The sequence below is a fragment of the Mus caroli genome, chromosome 14 (genome assembly GCF_900094665.2).
Source record: "Mus caroli chromosome 14, CAROLI_EIJ_v1.1, whole genome shotgun sequence".
Taxonomy (NCBI): Eukaryota; Metazoa; Chordata; class Mammalia; order Rodentia; family Muridae; genus Mus; species Mus caroli.
In genome coordinates, this window is record NC_034583.1 from 67,016,107 (window position 1) to 67,034,850 (window position 18,744).

The window sequence follows — 18,744 nt, forward strand, 5'->3', positions numbered from 1 at the left end:
TTTTAAGATTTATTTGTTTATTTTATGTATGAGTACTTTCTCTGCATGTACACTTGTGTGCCTGAAGAGCGCATCAGATCTTATAGATGGTTGTAAGCCACCATGTGGTTACAGGGATTTGAACTCAGGGCCTCTGGAAGGATAGCCAGTGCTCTTAAGCGCTGAGCCATCTCTGCAGGCCCCGATGAATGAGGTTCTTAAGCTTTCCACTAGTGACCTCCTTTTATCCAAGGAATCTATGACCCCAGGCTTAGATAAGTAACGAGACAGGTATACAAATCAAACATTACTGATAGAAAGCCGTAAAGGAAATGACTTTAATATAATTCTTTGGTGTGCATATAATTTCATTTATTAAAGAGAAGCATATTTGCATACCAATCAGGTAGATGATCCTGTTTTGTTTTTTTTTCATTTAAGAATTACATCTTGGCTGAGTATTTGTTGTTGCAGGATGTAGAGCATCTTCAGCATTTTCCAGAGTTGACTGATATTTTGATTTTGTAATTGTTAATGTTGAAACACTGCTTTTGTATAAGTATGTATTGCAAAATGGCAGAATAATGTAGGATGCCATTTTAGAAATTGATGGAAATTCTAATCTCAAGCCAAAATCATACGGATTTTTTTTTTTTTTTTTTTTTTTTTGATGCTCAAGTCAGCAGTGCAAACAGCAGTTTTTAAAATCAAACACCATGGAACCTAATCATACACTGATTTGATATGAATGTGTGAAGCATAGCAAGAGGCAACTATTACAAGTCTTGGTTTTCTATAGCCAAACCGTGAGAGCAGAAGACTACATCGTAAGAAAGGTGCAGTTCACAGACCTACAGCTGTCTGGAGTCTGAGCTTAGGTTTGAGGTGCCATTTGTAGTGTGATGGTAGGCGCAGTGCAGAGTGTGTGCTCTGGCTTACAGCCATGGCAAAGTCACAGGACACAGCCCCAGCGTGTGCAGCCAGAATCACTTTAGACTCATTGCACATTGGGTTTTGAATTGATTTGTGGTCATTGTGCATTTCTGCCTTTTACTGTTGCCACACAGTCACACACATCCACAGTTGAAGAAGCTGGCTGTATAGCATTTGCTGGGAATACCTTATTTTTATTTATTTTCCATATTGCTGTCATGTAAGGAAGGAAGACTCTGGTTGAGTTAATTAAGAATTGAAGATACTGGATAATAGCAGGGAAAACTTTTTAAAATGCCTGATTTAGCCAGATATATATAAGGGAGATATATTTTGTTTCAATTCAAAAGAGTTGTTATTTAGCAGTGACCAAGGGTAGTATTTTAAAGAGGCTTGGTGGGTAGAGCATTTTACACACAAGCCTGACACCCTGAGTTCTGTCTCAAAAACCCTACATATAAATGGAGAGAGCCAACTCCACGGAGTTGTACCCTTGACTTCCATGATTGTTCTGTCTCTGTGTGTGCCTGTCTGTGTCTCTCACACAAACATATGTGCTTGCACACACACGTGTACACACTCATACACAAATACATATATACACACATCTACACAACATAAAACACGTATACACACCTATAATGATTGTGATGGCTTGTATATGCTTGGCCCAGGGAATGGCACTGTTAGGAGGTATAGCCCTTTTAGAGTAGGTGTGTCACTGTGGGCTGGGCTTTAGACACTCACCCTAGCTGCCTGGAAGGGAGTCTTCTCTTAGAGACCTACAGATGAAGATGTAGAACTTCAGCAATTCCTGCACCATGCCTGCCTGGATGCTGCCATGCTCCCACCTTTATTTTTGGGAGCGACCCTGTTTGAATGTTAACTGCCTTGTCAGTCATAAGTGCTTACTTACAAAGTTTTGGCCTTAGTGGAAAAGTACTAGCTTAGTTGAGATTTCTGTGGGAAAAAGTTGAGGGCTCTATGGGAAAGTACTACCCCCAGTTAAGAACAAATAGCTATAGATCTTGTGGACAGGTACCTAGCAACCCACTCTGTTCTGTTTTCCCAGCTGAACTTTTTGCCTAGCCAATATCCTGCTTTTGGGAACAGGTGCGTTCCCCCAGAAACAAAGCGATTCTGCGTCATCCCCATCCCCATACCCTGCTTCTGTGGGCATAAAACCTGCCTGGGAATAATAAAAATTTAACAGCTTGATCAATATCAGACTTGCTGTCCGTCCTTGTGTTTCTCGCCTCTCATTCTCTCCACAGGTGGTTCCTCAGACCCTGTTAGACTGTCCCTCGGGCCAGGACACTTTATGATACTGGACTGAACTTCTGAACCTGTAAGCCAGCCCCAATTAAATGGTGTCCTTATAAGAGTTGCCTTGGTCATGGTGTCTGTTCACAGCTGTAAAACCCTAAGACAATGATAAATAAGAACTCAAAAATAAACATCAAATTAAGAAGATTTGGTTTCTGCTATGACACTTTATCATACTGACTTTCCCAGTCCTGCCTGCCCCCCAAACAGTCCCCTGTTTTCATATGTCCCCACCCCAAACCTCCCCCTACCCCAAACCGTCGCCCAACTGACGGGTTATTGAGACCTTGCCTCCTGTGATGCCATAAGGTCAGGTCGTCCACCATTACATTAGCATTCCACTTTAAAATTATTATTTTATTTCATGTACATGAATTCTACCTGCATCTATGTCTATGTACCATGTGTGTGCCTAGTGTCTGGAGATCAGACAAGGCCCTCAGGTATCCTGAGATGAGTTTCAGAGAGATGGGAGCTGCCATGTGGGTACTGGGAATTGACCCCATATCCCCTAGAAGAGCAGCCGGTGCTCTTAACTACTGAGCCACTTCTCCAGCCCCCACTTCTACCTTTTGACAGGTAGCTAAAAGAGGCTAGGATTCTGAAAAGCCAGTTTGTTACTCTAGTTGAAAAATCAATTTTATCTGACATTAGATTATTAAAGTTTGTAGATCTTATTTGCAAGACAAAAGGGAAAACTGCTTTGTGTTAGCCCTGGCCTCTCCAGGACCCTAGAATGCCCGGCTTCACTGATCCCAGATAAAGATTCAGGATCAGTCAATTCCCAGACCATTGTACTAGTTCATCCCATTTTCCCAGTTAACTTTACCTTACTTGGGAAAGCTACTGTGCCCCGTTACCTCGTGTCATTCTGTTGTGTGCTTAGCTGTGGGGTACATGTTGTTTGTGGTATAGGTGGAAAATTGAGTAGGCCTTCCTTGAGTTTTAGAAACTGCTTACCTTTTGTAAATTCCCTGCTGTGATTCTCAACCCAGTTCCTCTAGGAAGAAGGACCTCAACAGCCTAGCTGATCTGTAACATACAGTGAGTCAGCGGTTCACCATAGCACAAGAATTCCACGAGCTTAGAGTTTATAAATGGATCACCGACGCCTGCACTACATTTCAACATTTCAGAGAATAATAACAATTAAGTATATCTGGATATGAATCATTTTACTTTCACCATTTATTTCTTTTTCTACCTTCTTTTTCTTTGAAACAGGGTCTCACTGTGTAGCCATGGCTAGCCTATAACTCACAGAAATTGACCTGTCTCTGCCTCCCAAGTGCTGGAATAAAAGGTGTGTGTGAGCCACCTCAGCAGCTCATTTGTGTGGTCTTGTAATAGATGTATTTAAGACTAAAACCGCACTTCTGAGTTCTGACTTGGCTGCATCTGACAGGCTTTTGATCTAGAATCTGTTGTCTTTCCAGTGAGGATTACAGACTGGTTGTCGTGTGTGTGTGTGTGTGTGTGTGTGTGTGTGTGTGTGTGTGTGTGTGTGATCATAAGCACTTGGAGGATAGAGGAGTCCTCTGTCTGTCCTGCTATTGTTACTCCCTTGAGGCAGGGTCTCATACTGAGGCCAGAGCTAGCCTGGTAGCCAGTAATCCCAGATCCTCCTGTCTGTTCCAGTGCTGCACTGGTGTTAACAGGCATGAGTGTGGCCACACCCAGCTTGTGATATAGTTCATGGGAATTCGAACTTGGGTCTTAATGCTTGTATAGAAAGCACTCTGACCCATCTCCCTGCCCAGTTATTTTTATTTTATTTTATTTTATTTTATTTGGTTTTTTTCGAGACAGGGTTTCTCTGTGTAGCCCTGGCTGTCCTGGAACTCACTCTGTAGACCAGATTGGCCTCGAACTCAGAAATCTGCCTACCTTTGCCTCCCAAGTGTTGGGATTAAAGAAGGCGTGCACCACCACTGCCCAGCTTTTTTTTTTTTTTTTTAAGATATATTTATTTTATTCATATGAGTACACTGTAGCTGTCAGACACACCAGAAGAGGACATCGGATCCCATTTCAGGTGGTTATGTGCACCATGTGGTTGCTGGGAATTGAACTCAGGACCTCTAGAAGAGCTGTCAGTGCTCTTAACCACTGAGCCATCTCTCCAGCCCCTATCTTTATTTTTAACAATAACTTTGTTTGACATTTACAAATAAGTAGAATATATCATGTATATTTTTCTCTTGTGGAATAAATGTTAAATATTTGTAAATATTTGAGCTTTGCCAGTTTGGGGATACAAGGGTTTGGATATTTTGCTTGCTAATTACTCAAACCTGTTATTTCTATGGTTTTGCTCATTGATTTCTGAGAGCACTGTATGACTTGGCAAATTGAACCTTTTATAATTGAAATACTCTTGTCACTAGTCTCTTTGATATTTTTTAACCCTTTTTTCCAATTAATGTAATAAAAGTTCTATATATTTATTTATTTACTTACTTACTTACTTATTTGAAGTGTATGTGAGTATATGCCACTTGTGTGGAGGACAGAAGCTGTCAGGTCCTTGGAGTTGGAATTACGGGAAGTTGGTGCTGGGACTGGAACTTGGGTCCTTGAGAAATACTCTGAGCTCCTGAGCCATTACTTCTGCCTTGAAACAGCCTGAGGAATTCCATCTGCTAGCATTAATTGAAATTCTTGAAATGTTCAAATTATCTCCTATCACATTGTTCTGTATTTTCTATGTATCGTGCTTTTCTCTTTGTTTTCTCCTTTGTTTTTCAAATCTACTTCAGTCCCTAGGGCTGCTCTCAGCACCCAGATGTTTACAGCCAGCACATTCTGCCAGTGCAGAATCAGAAATAACCTTAAGAAATGAGAAAAAAAGCCGGGTGTGGTGGCACATGCCTTTAATCCCAGCACTAGGGAGGCAGAGGCAGTCGGATTTCTGAGTTCGAGGCCAGCCTGGTCTACAAAGTGAGTTCCAGGACAGCCAGAGCTATACAGAGAAACCCTGTCTCGGAAAAACAACAACAACAACAACAAAACAAAACAAAACAAAACAAACAAACAAACAAACAAAAAAAGAAAGAAAGAAAGAAATGAGAAAAAAGGCATCAAGAATCTGACAACTGGTACCATGGCAGGCAAGCTGTGAATCTCAACAGCTGTCCAGAGAAGAGGGAAGACAGAACCATACCATTTGTAAGCAACCACTTAGCAGGAAAGGGACGAGGAGACGGTCAGAGGAAGAGTCAAAAACACACTTAGACTCTGGCCAGCAGACAGAAGAAACAAAAAGAAGAAAAAGGAAAAGTTACAATTATTTAAGTCTTCATAGCTAACTTCACCAGGGTGAGTTTTCTGGGAAGGAGAAATACATTAAATCATTAAAGGAATAATTATTCCTTCCATGCCTTTACCATGGCTAAAGATGAAACTGGCTCCCTGCAGTATGGTATCTTAGCCTGCTGAGTGGCCTACTCAACTGGATAAATACTTACAAATAGGGTTGCTTGTAATGTTAGGGTATACCCAAGCTAGAGAGCTAGCTTCCCTTAACTGGCCTCTACAGACCCCCAATCAGGGTTTCTATAACCTTCTTCTCTCTGAAGAGGTGCAACAGTCACAGGAGAAAATGGGAACTGCACTGAAATTGAGAAATAGATACAGTGCACTGTTACCAAGGACCTAGAGATTCAGTTTTGGCCACTGGAAGGGCTAGAAGCAATGAGGTAAGGTATGACTGGAATTTTGGTCACACCCTTGAGTAGCACCCTCTGGGCAAGGGTGTTCATTTAGAAGATGAGAAACCAGAACTCCCTTCTGGGATTTTGCTGGAGAACCAAGGACATTCCTGGTCCTTCTGATTCCCAGATCTCTACCCCCATTGCCCCCATGTTCCTAATCAACTTATAATTCCTTTTCTCATCAAAGCAGGAGTGCAGAGTTCCGAAGAGCCATTGGAATCTGTGGCCGAGTGTTCATGGGATTGAGAGATGGATTTACGAGCTGCACATTTCACATTGCACCAGAGATACAAATGCATCAATAGCTGGCTTAACCGTGTTCTCAGTCCAGTGATTTCTCACGCTCATCGGCGGATGTTCTAGCTCAGAGTTCAGTCTTAGTGACCTTTGTTCTTGAAAAAAAAAAAAAAATTGCTCATAATAGTAAGTACTGCCAAAAGGCGATGAGGTAAGGCGTGAGTGGAGTGAGGGATCTCTGTCTTTACAAAGATAGGACGGAAACTCGGGTAAGACGTCATCTTCAAGATGAACATCAGGGTGTAGCTCTGCGAATTCCTTATAAAATTAGCAAGCCAGATGGACACGTTGTTAAAGTTCCTTTTAGATATTTATGTTTGTGCCCAGAGACTAATGTAGCTTCAGCCTTAGTCAGAGACGCCTCTTGTCACAGTGGGCAGGTCACAGTGGGACTCAGGACCGCTTAAAGTGCTGAAGACAGGAAACTGCTAAATGCTCTGCCCCAACAGGGCATCAACCTCACCCACTGCGAGGCCCAGGGAACTTTTGGGAAGGAGATTAAAGAGTTGTGGGAAGTAAAGGTTGAGGGAGGAGAATGCAGTGGGGTGCAGTCTTCTGGATGCAACAGTGAGGTTGCAGTGGTGAACACACAGTGGTCATAACTGCCTGCATGGGAAGGGAGGGAGGGATGGAGGGAGGGAGAGAAAAAGACTGGAGAGATGGATGGTTGCTCTTCCAAAGGGTTCAGTTCCCAGCACCCATGTGATGCCCCTTGTAACTCTAATTTCCGGGAACTGATACCCTCTTCTAACCTCTTGGGCACCGGCACACACGTGGTATACATATATACATGTGAGCAAAACACACATAAATCTGAGAAAAACATATCTAAAGGAAGGAAGATGGGAGAAAGAGGAGGCCTAGTTGGTAAGAGAAGGTTGGGAGGGGTAGGGGGGTAAGGGGGTGTTGCTGTGAGAATGGAACAAAGTACATTGTATACAAGTATGATGTTGTCAACCTTTTTAAATTAAGTTTAAAAACTGGGAGGTTATTTATATCAACTGAAAATGGAGTGGCAAACATGCTAAGCTATCATTTTTCCCAGAGATGGTGAAATGTTTTCAAATTCTTGTGTCAAATTGACAAGCAAGCCTATGTGTTTTCTCTGTTTGCGGGGCTGTGTTTGACGCAGGCTACTGTTTGCCCCAGCCAAAGCTTGCCGTGATCTCACTTTCATTCGGAATATTGTTATGATTTGAATCACTGTATTGCTCAGTTGGCTTTCACGTTGAAGACTCGTGTTTAGCTCCTTAAGTAAGTGGTTAAAGCCACCAAAATGCTAAGCCCCTGAGGCAGCGTTCATCATCAAGTTCTGGCGTGGATTTTTGTTGCTACCATAAATTTTATACTAAGTAGTATCAAATTTCAACATGTGACCTCAACTCAGCACAAGCCCTTTTAGGACATCCCTGGCTTGGCAAGGTTTATTCTCTTGGTCCCTGAAGTAGTCATGGTCGTGATGGTGATTTGCATGATATTAACCATTTTGAACTCTATGGTGCTTAGATGTTACTCATGTTCTATACAATGATACTTCATTCAGCTTGAGTTTGGGGCATCAATTGCACCATCTTCTATTAGGTTTCTGAGTCCCCCCTCTTTTACCTACCATCAGCAGAGCACCAACAGTAACTGGACCAAATACGTAGACAACAGACAACAGACAATGACAAGCACCTGAGCTTGTATACGTGCTGCTTTCTATAGATCGCTTGGAGCCATCTCCAGTGGCATCGTGGTCATCAGCAATACCACCAGTGGAGACGGCAGATGAAGCCAGTGTTTGTAGTATTCACGCTGCCATCCATCACCAAAGATTCCACTGAAAACTAATGGTTCTGTTCTCCAAACTTCTTTGGATAGATTTTCCCAGATTCTTTCATTCGTTTGACTGTTGTCTGGTGAGACAAACCCATTCTAGAAACATACCCCTTCCCTCCCCAAGGCATATTATACCTGTCTACCCTTCTGTCTGTATATTGCTTAATTTGCTATCAGTAAATGGATTTTTTTGCCATCAGATATGCCCCTACATAAATAGTGTTTACAGTGGAACCCATCTCAGTTTTAATTTTTTAAAAATTGGGGAAGAGGGTTGAGCTTAGAGGTCAAGAATGAACATTTGCTGGTCTTCCAGAGGGTTCAAGTTTAGTTCCCAGTATGCAGGCTAGGCCAGGCAGTTCACCATAACTCCCACTCCAGAGTACCTGGCCTCCCTGCTCATGTGACACAAAGTCACACATAGATACAGATACATATAAACCTTTAGGAAACAAACACAATGTTTTGTTGCAAAGACAGATTGTTTCTCAGCTCTGCTCTGTTGTCTTGTATATATGCCTTTTCAGTCAGTCTGCTACAATCACACACATTCCCACAGATTAAACAGAATCTCATCCTTTGCCTTGAGAAGAAAGCAATCTGTCTTTACTCATGATTCTTTTTTGGGGTTCTGTTTTCCTTTCCTTGAAGAAGCCATACTGGGATTAAAAATATAAGAATAGAAAAGGGACTGTATGCATTTTACCATAAAAATTAATTTTAGGGAAACGGAAAGTGAAGTTTAGACCCTTTCACATCTCGGTTGCTGGTGGAATGCAAATCAGAGGGCTGATGACAACATGCAGTGCAGAATTCGAGAGGCCTGCCTGAGGTGTGGAAACTCCCTTACCAATCAAGTAAGACTGGTGCCAAGTCTACCAAACAACATTAGTTGCCTGTCGTTTGCACTGGGACATTAAGACATTACTAAGGATTGATGGATGTATCACTCGCCAAGTCACCTAGAGCATCCGACGGTGCCAGTTCAGCTGCCCTCGAGGAGAACAGCGGAAGCCACTCACGCCACGAGACTGGAACCATTCTGTGTAAACAGCAACAGTACATGTATACTTATTTTTCACGACATCACCTATAAGCCAATGCTAGAGAACTCCACAATTGAACTGCCCCCCCAAAAAAAAACCCTTAAAAAATGTGCTCATGCTTATGTTAAAAAACATGAGTTTATTGGTTTCCTCTGGATCTCATTCAAAGCTATGGAGTCATGCACTTTAAGAATTGGACATCCCAGCCGGGCGTGGTGGCGCACATCTTTAATCCCAGCACTAGGGAGGCAGAGGCAGGCAGATTTCTGAGTTTGAGGCCAGCCTGATCTACAGAGTGAGTTCCAGGACAGCCAGAGCTATACAGAGAAACCCAAACAAACAAAAAGAATTGGACATCCCTGCTCTAGATGTTCATCGTGGATGTACAGCAGCCAAGACTGTTTCTCTGAGACTGAGTGTTGAATAAATGAAGGGACTATCACTCAGACACCAAGGAGTGGGCTTGTGATGGCTAATCTTGGTTGTCAACTTGAGTTCAACCCAGAATTACAATGATCTGAATAAATTGTTGGGGGAAGCTTTGGCACCCCAACAGCCTTTTGAGGTCAGATCTGGTCTTAGAAGCTGGACCTGATGATGTCAGGCTATAGAGATTAATTTGCCCTGGTGCTCACCAGGGGAGGGGCTGCTACCCCAAAGAGCTCCAAGGTTAGTTCGGGGTTCAGCCTTAGCCCAGGGTCCAGCCGGAGTCCACTGGCAGGGACTTGTAGATCAGAATTAACAGCTACGGATTTGAAAAGCACCTCCAGCCCTGGGTGACTGGCAAGCAGGCCTGAATCACAGCCACATCCCTTGGCTACCGTAGTGTCTGGCAAGTACACTATGTTTGGGGCTTTCCCCCAGTGTCAAACAGTAGATAAAATGGGAGAGAATCAACCATGTATTCACCCGGCCAGAAATAACTGTTCCTGTGTCAACAAGAAACCTTTGTCTGTGTGTACGTTTCCTTCTCCCGGGGAACATTTTGTTCTTGCTGCTGGTTAAAAGGTGGCGACTTTTAGATAGAAGTACAGCAGGAAGTATTTAAGTTAGATAAAAAACCGAGACTACTCGGCCAAATGATTGACTACGGGATTAGGTTCCCAGGGGTTTTATGGAATCTGACTTAAACTCATGAACCTTGTTGAGTAATTCCAGGGTGGTGAGAGATCTGCCTTGATGTGATTCTTTTGAAAGCGTGTGTTTTGGGATTCCGAGAAAATGGGCGTGGCTTGTGATCGGGAGCCCTGGGAAGGTTTCCTGGAGCTGAACCGGCCTCAAGGTTGGCTCAGAGTGGAGAGGCTGGCCTGGCAGAGGGACAAGGAGGGCGGAGCATGTAGGCTGTTCTGGAACTGCGAGCAGGCTGTGCCAGGGCACAGTATGGAAAGCCCAGAGGCTTGGCTGGGGTATTTGGAGTTTACAGACAACTAGAAATGGAGACGGAACCAAGTTTCTGGGCTTCAATGGCACCCTACTTTTAGAGCCAAAGACAGTTTAATCCTATGCATTGGTGAGACTCAAAAATCGAAGGACATCGCAAGGGCAGGTGTTTGCTAATGGTCACACTTCCACCCACCCATACCCCCTTTTTAAAAAAGACTCTATAGCTGTCTTCAAATTTGTGACCCACCGAGCAGTCAGTGTTCTTAACCTCTGAGCCATCTCTCCAGCCCCCATACTTCCACCCTTGCTCCCTGAAGTGCTCTTTTGGAAGTCCCCGGTAGATGAAGCTGGGACTCTGGATTAACAAAGTCACTGGAAAAGTCTTCTGGACTCCCTGTGAGGCACTGTCTCTGGGGCCCAAGCAGGGCTGCCTTCTAGGAACCCACGTTGCATCCCACATCTTGTGAGAGCCAGCCCTAAAGCAAGCACAGGCCTGAGAGCAGTGAGTCTGGGCTGCCTCTGATTCCTTTCTTTTCTCCATCTGGCCCTCATGCTCCGGATCCTCCAAAGGAGGAAGGCCGCAGGAAGAAGTGAGAAGCAGGCTGCCTGCCTCTGGTGTGGTATTTAACTAGTATATCACTAGCTCTTAGTTTGTTTGCTCTCTAAGGAAAGGGGTTTATGATGCTTACTCATTTCCATGGTCTCAGTGTGGCTGTCTCCAACTACCAAAGGGCTGTCCTGAAACAGAGTCAGGAAGAGAAGCCCACAGTAAACACGGAGAGCCAGAAGCCAGCAATTACTCCCATACCTAGAATGGGATAGAGGTCAGAGACTTGTCTATAATCGATTGAATTGCTGTCTGTTCTTTTTACTTAAAGAACCTAGAAGGTTTCTGGTAGTTACGGTCCAGAGGTTAAAACAAACAAACAAACAACCCCGGGAGTTTCAGTTTTAGGAAGTAGTGAGACAAAAGCAAACTTGTTCCGGAGGGATTGGGGGTGGAGTACCTCTATCATGTGATTTACAGTTAAGATTGAGGAGGGGGGCTTTGCTGAATTTAGGAGTCTCCACCCATTCCTGAGGAAATATTGGGTTAATGGCTGCTGGGGGAGGGGGAAGATATTTTCCTCAATGGTATAGCCACTGGCCAGGTGCCCATGAACCTGTAAACCTTTCCCCAGTGTTCAGGTAACTATCCCTGAGTATGTTGGTACACACACACACACGCACACGCACACGCACACGCACACGCGCACGCGCACGCGCACGCGCACGCGCACACGCACACGCACACACACGCACACACACACACACACACACACACACACACGCACACACACACCCTCAACAGAGGAAGAGAACCAGCCGGATCCGGTTTCTCAGGAGGGTATTGGGTGAATATGATCAAAATTTTACATTATGCACGTGTGAAAACGTTACAATGAAACCAGTCACTGTCCATTTAAATATATAATAACGAAAACTTTTAAAACGTAAACTTTCAGTAGGGCGAGGTGATGCGCGCTGTTCGTCGCAGCACTCCGGAGGCAGATTGGCATGAGCTACGGGCTAGCTCAGTCTATATAGGGAAACTCTTGTTTTTATTTTTTAAAAGAAAAAGTAAACTTGTATTTGGTTATATCCCATGGATGGCAGCCACCCAACGAATAGGTAGCACTGGTGATTTAGATCCTTGAAACTGTAATATACCTAAAATTATTATCCTGAGACTAAAAATTGGAAGCGAAACATGAAATCTCTGCCTGCTCCACTCCCTAAATTCAGAAATAGGATGCAGGGCTTTCTATAGGTAGTAAGGTTAGCTTTGGAGAATATTCTGGACGTTCCCAAACAAGTGTCCCTCAAAATGACACCTCATGGGTTGAAAAAAAAAAAAAAAAAGGAAACATCAAAGCTAGTATAGAAGTTGCCCGCGGTGGGTGGACGGGCGAACGGGAAGAGGTTTTTCCTGTGCATAGTAGATACTGCGGTTGTAGCTGCTAGCCTCTTTGTTGGCTGCTCAGATCCCGCGCTCTCCTAGCCAAGGATCTTTTTATCATTGTAGGGCGAACACGGCCAACATTTTCTATTTCGGAACTGTTGCGCGCCTGCCTCTGGGTGTCACTCGGAAGCCGTAGAAGACCAGCCCCAGGCTCTTCCAAGTCCCCGGGGTCAGGACCGGAGGCAGGCAGGACATTTAAGGGGATCCAACATCAACAGAAAAAACTGTGTGACTGAGCATCGTCTCTATGCGCGGCTCCGATCCAACGAGAAGTGCCAGAGAAGGAAGGCGGCCTCCTGGCCACCGGGTTCCCGGCGTCCTAAAGAGGATTGGTGGCTGGGCACCTGGGTGAGAGCGGCAGCCAGCCTTCTGGCTCGGCGTGACTGCAGCAGTAGAGATAGCCTGCGCGCCACAGCCGCTCCTATGCAGAGCTCTGGTCCCACGGAGACCAGCAGCATCAGGGGAGAACCGATGCTTTGTCATTGCGGATCCGATGGCGCCACAAAAGACCGGGACCAGAAAACAGTGCAGAGCGCAGTGTGGGGAAAGTGGTTCACGCATGCGCAGAACCAAATTTACAGTCATGGGTGGAGTCTGTAGATTATGGGAGGAGCGGAGCGAAGAGACTCAATTTGTCTGAGCTCTGCGACACACTTGTCGTCTCCCACATGGTCTAGCGGTTAGGATTCCTGGTTTTCACCCAGGCGGCCCGGGTTCGACTCCCGGTGTGGGAACGCTAATATCTTTTAGAATAAAGACACTAGGTTCACAGAAGACACTGGATTCACAGTGCCCTGACTTGAGAAGAAAGTTTTTAGAGTTTATATCCCATTCGCTGAGCCGCAACGCCACAGAAAGAGACCTAAGAGAAACGGCATACAGGGCCAAAGTGATGGTTGTGAAGAAAGAAAAGGAGAGATCGCACACCCCACCCCTGGCATTTGGACCCGACCAAAGAAATCGTACATAAATTGACAGAAAGGATGCAACTTCAGGGGATTATAGACTCGGAGGCTGCATGAACCTTCTTTCAGACTTGCGGTTCAGACGTCTCACTTAACTGGGGTTAAAAGTAAAGAGGAAAACAAGATCTACAGACAGGAAATAGATTCAGGGACGGCCCCTCGCTCTTGTTGCTGGGAGACCCGCATGACGACCAAGCTGCACATCTCCTACATATGTGTGAGGAGCCTAGGTCTAGCCTATGCTAGCTCTTTGGTTAGTGGTTCAGTTTCTGCGAGGCTCAAGGATCCACGCTAGTTAACTTTGTTGGTCTTCCTGTGGAGTTCCCATCCCCTTCCGAGCCCTCGATCCTTCCCCTAAATCTTCCACAAGACTCCCGGGGCTGCATCTGATGTTTGACTGTGGGTCTCTGCATCTGTTTCCATGGGCTGCTGGGTGGAGCCTCTCCGTGGACAGCTATGCTAAGCTCCTGTCTGCAACATGACAGTGTGTGGGCGGCCTTGTCTGGCCTCCGTGGGAAAGGATGCGCTAGTCCCGCAGAGATTTGATGTGGGGTAGGAGGGCGGGGAGGGGAGGAACCCAAGGAGACGTCCCCATTCCCAGAGGAGAAGGGGATGGGGGAATGGGCCGGGTGGGGGAGCTGTAGAAGGGGGAACTGGGAGGAGAGGGGGGTCAGGTATTGGGAGGCAAAGTGAATAAATAATTAATGAAAAAGAAAAGGTCTGAGAGAGGGAAGAAAAAATAGGTTTTCAGAAATATTTAGTAGCAAGGAGATACCAACAATAAAAGCACACTTTCTTCTCTAATATATTTGACTGAATGAATGAATGAATGAATGATACCTTCCAACGTCCATGTTTGACTAGAATTGGAAATTTCAGTATTTCGGTGTGGCCAGCGCTGAGATGTCTCACGTCCCCACCCCACCTCCTCTCTAGTCCTTCACCCCTTCACGTGTCCTGACATGCAGATAAGAGACTCTACAAAGGTTAGAGGCCCCATTTCTCTCCACTAGGGTTGAATTTTCTGACCCCTCACCCTCACCACCCCTGTGCCCCCAGTTTGTTCTAGACTACCAACAACACTGAGAAATGTCTGTAGAAACGACTTGGCCTCCCCAGGACTGTGAAATCCACTCCATCAAAAATTCTTTCAGGCCGGGTGTGGTGGCGCACGCCTTTAATCCCAGCACTCGGGAGGCAGAGGCAGGTGGATTTTTGAGTTCGAGACCAGCCTGGTCTACAGAGTGAGTTCCAGGACAGCCAGGGCTACACAGAGAAAACCTGTCTCAAAAAAAACCAAAAAAAAATAATAATAATAATAAGATAAATAAATAAATAAATTCTTTCAGATTTTAAGGGAAACAGATCTCAGTCATCCTTCATGAGGACCTAAGGCACAATATATGTGGTGGCTCATACCTGTAAACCCAGAATCAGGGAGGCTATGAGGACTGGCACCAGTTCTCAGTCAGCCTGGACTACACAGTGAGGCCTTTTCTCGAAACACACACACACACACACACACACACACACACACAAAACAAAAAATAACCCCCCCCCCAAAACAAAACAAAACAAAACAAAACAAAACAAAACAAAACAAAACAAAACAAAACCAAAATCGCTACCAGGACTTCGGAGGAGAAAATGATCGATTAGCCAATACAGCCTTTATTGAACTGGATAGAACAGGGCTGATTGGAAAATGCAGATCCTAATAATAGCAGGTGATATTCACTGAGCACCTACTATGAGCAAGGATGATCTTACACACTTTATGTTATTACTATGGCATTACTTCTGCCAGGGCTCGCTTAGGAGATTTGGTGGCACACTCATAGTAGAGTGTTTAATAAAGAGGCACAGCCTGTGTGTCTGTGGGGGCTAGAGGGCAACCTTGGGTGTCTGTCTGTGGGGGCTAGAGGGCAACCTTGGGTGTAGTTCTTCAGGCTTCGTCCTCCTGGCTTTTGTGGGTTCTGAGGGTTGAACTCGGATCCTTGTGCCAGCAGGCAAGTACTTTACCAACAGAGTCTTCTCCTCAGCTCCAATATAGGGACTTACAAGTGTCACATACAGTTTTGGATAAACAAGCATGCCAGCCCATTACACGGATGACGTAATGCTTATTGGGCTGAGTGAACAGGACTTGGTGATAAAGAATTTTCCTGTCAGGGGATGAGAAGCAAATTCAAACAAGATGCAAGAACCTTCGACCTTAGTAAACTTTCCGGGAGTCAGGCTGGTGGGGGACGACTCTGCTGATGGAGGGGGTTCCTGCTAAGCCTGGAGACCTGAGTTCCATTCCCAGGATGACTCCTAAGAGCATATTCTCACCCTCACATGCATGCCATGGTGTGTGCAAATAAATATGTGTGATAAATAAATAACTGTGATGAAAATGTCCATGGGTCCTGTCATGTGGGTCATGCAAATATATTCTGTTTGAGGAATAAGTCACTGTACCGGGTCCCTTCTGCCCAAAAAGCTGTTAGTTTTGACTGGGACCCAGAACAGGGGTGAAGGTTCTGCAACAAGTGACAGCTGTTTTGTCACTTGTTAGAGGCAGGTGGCAACGCTGTCTGCAGCTTTTGGCAAGGCCTTATAGGTGAATCATGATGAACGCAGGGCCCTGACACTTTGTCATGAGCCCATTGCCCAACAACAGGCATGGCTGGAGAAAAAGACTGACCACTACCCACAGAATGGACAGTCCTGTCTACTCGACTGTCCTCCTCTGCCGAGGTCACCTTCTGATGGGCATTTACATGTGACAAAAATATCTTCACAGGGCCCTGCTGTCATCTGCAAACACATATCCTCCCTTTGAGAAACAACTTCTGGCCTGCTGCAGGGTCTTGGTAGAAATTCAGCACCTGACAAGGGGACCCCAAGTTACCACGCAGCCTCACCTGACATTATGAACTGGCCGTTATTTGATCCACCAAGTTGTAAAATTGGACGCGTGGTAATCCACCATTACATTGAAGTGATATATATGTGATTGGCCTTGAGCAATTTGTGAAGGTGTGGGTAAGTAACAAAAGAAGTGGCCCAAACGCCTACAGTCCATACTGCTGATAAGGAGTCTTTCACCCCCAAGCATGTCCTTTGCTTCATACGGTGGATCCTCAGCCCGGTGACTGAGGAAGAGGAGTCCGCAGCCTTAGTCACAGATGGTGCTGCACACTAGCTACTTAGGTACCACGTGGAAAAGGGGAGTGGCAACATTGGAGCCTCTTCTGGGCACACCTCTGAGAGACAGTCTTAAAGGAAAAAAACTGTAGTGGGCAGAACTCTCAATAGCATCCAACATCATACATTTTACTTGGAAGGAAACATGGCTTATTATACACTACCTCACTGGGGGTAGCTGGGTTGATTGGACGGTCCAGGGCTCGGAAAGAGCATGACTGGAAAACTGGTGGGAAAGGTATTCTGTGAAGAGGTATGTGGGTAGACCTCTCCACATGGGCTAAGGGCGTGAAGATGTCACATGTAAACGTCCATCAGAAGGTGACTTCGGCAGAGGAGGACAGTTGAGTAGACAGGACAGTCCATTCTGTGGGTAGTGGTCAATCTTTTTTTCCAGCCATGCCTGTCATTAGGCAATGGGCTCACAACAAAGATCAGGACTGGAGGTTATGTATGGGGTCAGCTACACGACCTTCCATTTACCTGTGTGTCTAACCTCTCAGTGGCAGAGAGGAGCACCATGTCAGGTTGATTACATGAAGTCCCTTTCATCATGGGAAGGGCAGCACTTTGTCCTTCGCGGGACAGATACTTATTCTGGGTGTGGATGTATCACTTGCACACAATGCTTCTGCCAAAACGACCATCCCTGGACTTACATGATGCCATCGTTAAGGAATTCCACAACGCCTTCTTCCTGATCCAAGAACTCACTCCACAGCCAAAGAGGTATGGCAGGGCACTCGTGGTCACAGAATTAGCTGGTCTTACTGTATTCTCCATGACCCTGAAGCAGCTGGCTTGCTAGAATTGTGGAATAGCCTTTGAAGACAGTTACAGTACCAGCTTGGTAGCAATAGCTTGTAGAAATGGTCTAAGGGCCATTAGAAGGGTGTGCATGCTCATAATTAGTGTACAATGTGTGGACCGTTTCCCCAACAGCCAGGATCCATCCAAGGGTCCAGGAATCAAGAAGTGAGAATAGGAATGGTCCCACTCACCATCACCCACTTCTGTTTCCCATTACTGTGAACTTGTGTTCTGCTGGCCTAGAAATCTTGATTGTAGAGAAGGGAGTGTCCTGTCAGGAAATACAGCAAACATTCCACTAAAGCTAAGCCTTCCCTCTGGCCACTTTGAGCTATGATATACCCTTGACTCAATCAGCTAAGAAGGGAGTTACAGTATTAGCAGGGATGACTGATCCAATCGGGAAAGCTAGTCGCTTCTCCGCTGAGGGTGAGCTTGGAGGGTTTAGAGCCTCGCTCCACTTCCTCGTTGCTTTCTGCTTCCTGTATGTGCACAGAAATGTGATCAGCCAGCTTCCTGCCCCTCCTCCCAGGCCCTTGCCTTATGGACTCTAGCTCACTGGAAACAGACCAAAATAGTCTGCCTAAAGCTGCTATTGGTCATAGTAATTTTAGCACCAGGAAAGTAATTAATACAGAGCATTTAAGAAGCAGGTATGCCCCCAGGCACTCTGCTATCTATTCTGGGGAAGAACACGCATGCTTAGAGTTGTACACGGGATGGATAGACCTACCATGTTAGATGGAATTAGAGTCTTTGTTATTGTCTCTATTTGTAAAGTAAACAACATGTAAGCTGTGGTTGGGTGTCAAGTGAACTTGTCATGGTGGGCCCTGATTGTCAACCTAACAAGGTTAAAATTACCTGGAAGACAGAGCTCTGGGAAGGTCTGTGAGGACATTTCCAGGAAGGGTTAACTGAGATAGTAACACTCACCCTTAGAGTGTGTGGCACCTTTCAATGGGTGGCCCAGAGCAGAGGTCAGAGGAAAAGACAGTGAGCGCCTTTCTTCCTGCGCCTCTCCCAGTGACGTCTGACACTAAGCCCTTGGCCTTCCAACATAGACTCAACTTTCCAGGGGGCTTCAGGCTTCTGCTGCTGGACTGGGACTGTGAAGCATCCAACTTTATGGACTGAGCCGCTACCATGGTCTCAGTCTCTCCATTGTGCGTATGGTCACTGCAAACGGTCCAGCCTCCAGTGAGTGGGGCGGTTTATGTCTCTTTTCACTAGACATACACACAGAGTTACACAGACATGCCAACACACACAGAGAC

The 18,744-nt window shown here is 45.4% G+C and overlaps 1 non-coding gene across 1 annotated transcript; it reads left to right on the plus strand.

Annotated features, from left to right (window-relative positions):
* Window positions 1–13,162: 13,162 nt before the first annotated feature.
* Trnae-uuc lies at window positions 13,163–13,234 on the plus strand. The gene has a single exon. It is a non-coding gene; the product is annotated as a tRNA-Glu (tRNA).
* The last annotated feature ends 5,510 nt before the right edge of the window (window positions 13,235–18,744 follow it).